The sequence below is a fragment of the Berghia stephanieae genome, chromosome 1 (genome assembly GCF_034508935.2).
Source record: "Berghia stephanieae isolate SIO BIC M18660-M18661 chromosome 1, UCSD_Bste_1.3, whole genome shotgun sequence".
In the NCBI taxonomy this organism is placed as follows: Eukaryota; Metazoa; Mollusca; class Gastropoda; order Nudibranchia; family Aeolidiidae; genus Berghia; species Berghia stephanieae.
The window spans coordinates 68350197-68356661 of NC_088360.1; positions in this window are offsets into that span (position 1 = coordinate 68350197).

The window sequence follows — 6465 nt, forward strand, 5'->3', positions numbered from 1 at the left end:
AAATATCGATAGATTAAAATGAAGGTCATTCTAATCAACTGGTATTTGATGGATGAGCAGAAAACATCTCCTTCAAATATCGATCGATTAAGATGAAGGTCATTTTAATATATCGATATTTGAAAGGCTATTTTTCTGGCCAAAAAAAATTAAATACACGTTTTTCCAGAGTACAGCAGATCTATCATTTGCATTCAGGATGTTCCGTTAGGATCTGATAAACTGGCATTTTAACAGCTTGCAAGGTTTACACTGAAATGAAGATCGCCCTATCGTGCCTTGTGATCAATCTGTAAGGAGCGAACTCTACTCTCCAGTCCGATCCAGACACCATTCACGACATTAACATTTGCGTACAAAGCTTACGCCTAAGAAAGTATGGAAAAGACATCCGTAAAACCATCGCGTTATGATTTTACAATTGAACTTTTATTTTATTGCCCTGCAGAAGCGCTGGGAACATTTCATCGAATGAGGAAGTATCAAGAATAATATAAAGTAAAACGAAAAATGGACGATCTAAGTACAAAAGTGACGGGGGATTTAAGAAAATTATGAAACCCTTGCAAATAATTGACATTGTTAAATGTATGTTTCATGAACTGCTTTGGACATTTTATTTTACCGACGTGTACATATATGCAGGTCTGACATCCAAACGCAATGTATGGGCCTACTTTAACTTTTCGTTGTAATGGACAATATTTTTCGTTGATTTGAGAGTATTTATTCCATTACAACAACGAGAGTATAACGATTTGGGTTATCAGACCTACAAATAAGTCTACACATCAGATTGTACTCAAACATGCATAGACACTGCGCCCTAACACCGAAACATTTAAGGTGAAATGACAAGGGAGATGAATGTACAGGATCAAAGTAGAGCATTTATATAGAGCAATATCCACTAAACGTGCTCAAAGCGATTTACAAGGGGTCCCTAGCCAACAGCATCACGTAACATATAGAACCAGACATGACGCCTGCTAGGCGTGTTACATTTTTTTTTCCGACAGAGACAACGCTGTTAACGGCTAGGTAATCGTTTTACACCTGAGTACGGTGAGAGAATGTGAGTAAAGAGTCTTTTTCAAGGATTCAACTATGCCCCGTGCGAGGATCGAACCCAGGACCTCCGATCCGAAAGCGAGTGCCATACGACTCGACCACGTAGCCGCAGAAATGTTTGGTATACTATAGTTTGGTGACGGCAAGACATTGATATTTGTATTTATTTATTTGTGTTTTCTTTGATTTACATGTTTTATTTAATATATGTAATATAAAATGAGGATTTTAAAGCTGACCATAACGATGAAGGGAATGAAACAGAGATATTTATTCACTTTGCAGTCAATTCTACCCAATCACGTTCACATTGATGTACAATGATTACTGGTCAGTTTTCATTCTATGTAGATCTATGCTTGTTTGATTATGCGAATCGGTGTGTATTTAGGCGATGTGTTTACTTTATGGTGTGTTTTATGTGTGTGAGAGATGGGGATGGAGAGGGCGGAGAGATAAAAAATTGAGAGAGATGAGAGAGAACGGAAAGGAGAGAAATAGAAAGAAATAGAGAAGAGAGAGAGAGAGAGAGAGAGAGAGAGAGTGAGAGAGAGAGAGAGAGAGGGTGAGATAGATTGATAGATCGGTAGATAGATAGTGCGTGTGTATGTATGTGTGTGTTCGTGTGTGAGAGAGAGGAAAGTCGGGGGGGGGGGGGCATTGAGAGAGATAGAAAGATAGATAGATAGATAAATAGATAGATAGATAGAGAGAGAGAGAGAGAGAGAGAGAGAGAGAGAGAGAGAGAGAGATCATTATCAATCAGGAGTTCAAATTGTAGATTCGATTGACTGGAAATAATATTCACTTTGGACCTGTATCTACTTGGGAATTTTTTGTTTTTTTGTTTTTTTGAAACGACTTTTTTTTAAGGACTCAACTTGACATTGTCCACGACGGGTTTCGAAACCCGGGAGGTACAGGTCATACGATGAGTGTCACACCAATGTGACATTGTTGGAATGCCATGGATCCGTTACTCTTCGTTGATAAGAGAGTAGCAGGTGTCTAGTTGAGTCACCCAATGTGACTGTCTCTTGACATGATTTCTCACAACAATAGGTGTTGCGTCTCAACAGATTGCTGTCTTATCTCTGTCTCCGTGTCCTGTCCCGGGTCCTTTGAGGTTTGTCTTCAAGGATATTAAAGCTGATAACAACACACTTCATGAATGGAATAATATTTACAATGCCTGTACAGCAGCTGTTCCGCTGTAATAACAACGGCCATACATTTATAATAAGTATTGCTAATTATGCTGCTGCTGCTGAAGATGATTAAGACGGTAATGATGATGATGATGATGATGATGATTATGATTAAGATAATAATAATAATAATAATAATAATAATAATAATAATAATAATAATAATAATAATAATAATAATAATAATAATAATAATAATAATAATAATAATAATAATAATAATAAACATGATTGATTTTTTTACTAGCAACCCCGCTACATCTCCGATGAATAGATAGAATGAAGTTGACGTCAGTCAGGTCTTTGTTATTGTTTTTTGCCATCCATGTTAATGAGTAATTCTCACTAACCTTTATTAACCAGATTACAAACGTTCAAGGTTACACACAGTTTTGTGTCTTAGTCCGTTATACTTCCGGATGGCAATGTTGTGAGTTTCTTGACCAAGCGCACAAGAAACGTGCGCCGATTATTAAACAGAGACAATGAAAGAGAACTAGGTCTCGGAATCGCTAACATGTCGAGGCTCCTCCAGTCTCCCACACTTGAACACCCAAGATAAAGCTGACCAGAGCTGAACCAAGGTGTCAGCAACTTCGAATATCTGTCTTTTGTTGATACTCGTTGCAAAGCAGGTCTCCGATGGGATTTGTAGGCGTCTAAATTGAAATGACATGTTGCTGGGAACTAGTTGGATACTGGGAATGAAGATGTCACTCCCAGCAGTATTTCTAGTGATGATCGGCGCCTCCAACAGATACGGGACTATTCTTTTCAGAAACATTAGAGTCCTGTTACAGAGGTTTGGTTGACTGGGGTTGCGTAAACGTATTATTGGTGCGCCATTAACGTCTAGCTCCAAACAATGGGATGGCAATCCTTGAGAGTTCAAAGAATGGAAAAATTCGATTGGATAATTAACATTGGTTTAGCTCAATGACACTATCAACGGATGTATACCAGGAAAAGCTGAAGTAACTTTGTTTTAATGGAGTTGGTGACATCATTTCGCAATGCTAAGATTGTCTTCTCAGATGTCCAGGTAGCTTCGTTAAATCAGGCGCTCAAATCAAGGAACACCCCTTCTGTTAATTCATCTTTGTCCGAAAGAGTCACGAAAGGCAGGCACACTTTCTCCCTCCCCCCCCCCCTCTCTCTCTCTCTCTCCCTCTCTCTCTCAATCTCTCTCCTCCTTCTCACTTTCTCTCTACTCTGCTTCTCTATCTCTCTCCATCACTTCTCACTTTCTTGCAAAATGAAAATTGTTTTGTTTGTGCAGTGTACAATTCTTGTTTTGTCACCATATTATGATATTACTATCCATACTGAAGACAGTGTATCAATGCGACAAGCATATTTTTACCAACATCAGAATTGATCGATGCCAATGTAATGTACATCTGGATAGAACCTACCATTTATTTGAAGTCAGGAAGACACTGGCATCATTTTCATCCTTTTCAACCATCACTACCCCTTCTCTCTCTCTCTCTCTCTCTCTCTCTCTCTCTCTCTCTCTCTCTCTCTCTCTCTCTCTCTCTCTGTGTGTGTGTGTGTGTGTGTGTGTGTGTGTGTTGGTGTGTATGTGTGTGTGTGTCCTCTCTTCTGCACATTCTCTTTTCATAATTTGAATTGATCAATAACTATTGATAGAACAAATTTGACAAATCCATACAAGAAGAATAAATCGAAGTACCAGAATAGAAAATTGCGTCGGAAAATTTTGTTCAGAAGCAGATACGGTATGATGTAGTTGAAGAGTCTTCATCCCTGATGTTTCAATTAAAACAATGAGATGGTAGTATCTTCTAAATTATTCAACTAATATTCATAAGAGTGTATACATATAGAATGTTTAGGCTGTCTATACTAAAATCTATTTTCATCTAAGGGTCTAGTATTTTAAAAAATAACGTGTGGGAAATTCTAGATTGTGAAAATGTCAATTATCAAACACAAAATTATTTGTGTAAATTCCACTTACACAATTTTGTATTCTATATGGTCAGTCGATCCACCGTTTTGTAGGATGAAGTTCCTCAATCCTTTCTTAGAGGGCGGTGGTGGGTGCCCGAAGCCTTTTTTTACGATCTCAATCTGTTCTTCCCAACTGAAATCAGTTTTCTAATCTCATTGTCAGTCATCTGCTCCCAATATTCTTGAATTCTTACCTTTAGGGTTTCCTCAGTAAAAGGCATTGCCTGTTGCCTGTATACTTTTTCTGACAACAAATTCCAAATGCAATAATCCATTGGATTCAAGTCTGATGACTGGGGTGGTCGTTGTTCTTTTGAGATAAATCAATGTTGTCCGATTTTTTTTAAAAAACAACAACTGCTGTGCGTGTTTGCTAGTATGTGAGATGACTTCATCCTGTTGAAATGTGCATTAGTCCGGGAGAAGATTACTTTCGAAAAGCTGGGTGTAAGAATCACCAATTAACCTTGGCAGTCTGTGTTTCAATGAAATGAATTCTCGTTTTTTCCTACCAGGAAACGCATGCTGACACAATGATCTTCCTATTGATCTTATTTTCTTCATGATGACAACTTAGCAAAGATTTGAATGAATGTTCCTTTTATTGATACCACGAACAACACAATTTTGACGATTTTCTGAATATTATGCAATAAGACGGTCTCTCGGGAATTCCGTTTTAAAATGTTTTTTTTTAAATACCACCCTACCTGAGTTTTTTCATCCAATATTTTGAACAATTACATAGATATAATATATTGGTCTTTAAAGTTTTTTTTTTTTTTAATCATTAAACTCGATGGATTTTTTTTTTCGTTACTATGAATCAAAATTTTTTATATAATATATAAACAATGATTAGTTAGAATCATGTGATTGACATTGTTTGTTGTTTGTTTTTTGGGTTTGTTTTTTTTTTTTGGGGGGGGGGTTGTTTTCTTTTTGTTTTCATTATTTTATAATTCTTTCCAATCCATAGTGATTAAAGAGACTTCCACTTTCGTTGAAAGTTCATGCCATGGGATTGGGGAAGGGGAAGACAGAGAGATAGAGAGAATGGATATTGAGAGACACGAGAGGGAGAGTAGAAACCGGGGAGAGAGGGGGTGAAATAGAAAAAGATAGGGGGGGGGGGAGACAGAGAGAGAGAGAGAGAGAGAGAGAGAGAGAGAGAGAGAGAGAGAGAGAGAGAGAGAGTTACATACATCAAAAGAAGAACATCAAACTTTATGACATTGATATAATGCACCACCATCAACTATCTCTTTGTGGTAATTAAGCTATTCAATTCATAAAGCTAACAACAATGATATTTACTTTATTTATTTTCAACAGACTAATTATGATGGGATACGTTAGGTTATGCTCCACTTAGCGCATTTTAAACATTATTATTATTCCTACGAGTCATTCACGATATATAATTGAAAACTTTAAAATACCACCTATTGATAATGAATGATACGATGGTTATATCTTTAATCATGATAATTACGATCAGCGATAAATGTATTCTAGTAATTTCCTAAGCCGTGCGTTCCTTTATGCATGTGTGTACCTGATGAACCACACACATTGTGATTGTCCTGGTGTGAATCTCGTCCTTACAGTTTTATTATCTTATTCTATGAAATAAATAGTGCGTTACATGCCTTTAGAGATGAGTCATATTTTTAAAACTGTCTTAAAATCTATTTAAAATGCTGACGAAGGTAGCACTTGTCTTTTCTTTCTTTTCTTTTTTTGTTGTTGTTGTTGATATGTGATCTCTAGAAGCTATCCAGTCACGATGATGATCAACCAGGTCAACTCGGACAAGACATGATGTAGTAATAAATTTGGCCCGAAAACTCATCCTTCAAATACGGATCGATTTAAATGACCCTCATTTAGGCAAAAACTGGTTTTTTTTTTAATAATTGAATATAAAATGTAAATGAAAATACAACTTAATTTTTTTTTAAACTGCAAAAGAAAGAAAAACATACAAAAACGCGCGCGCGCAACACAAATAGCCACTCACTCACCCACTACCCTTCTATCCCCCCCCCCCCCCCCCCCCCAACACATACACAAATATACAAATTAAAAGTACCTCAACATAAGTCGGAATCGAACCGCACACTTTCATCTGTGAGATGAGTGATCTACTGACACCCCTCCCACCTTTTGCAGGTTTGATAACGATAAAATCTAAATCCTTGAGCAG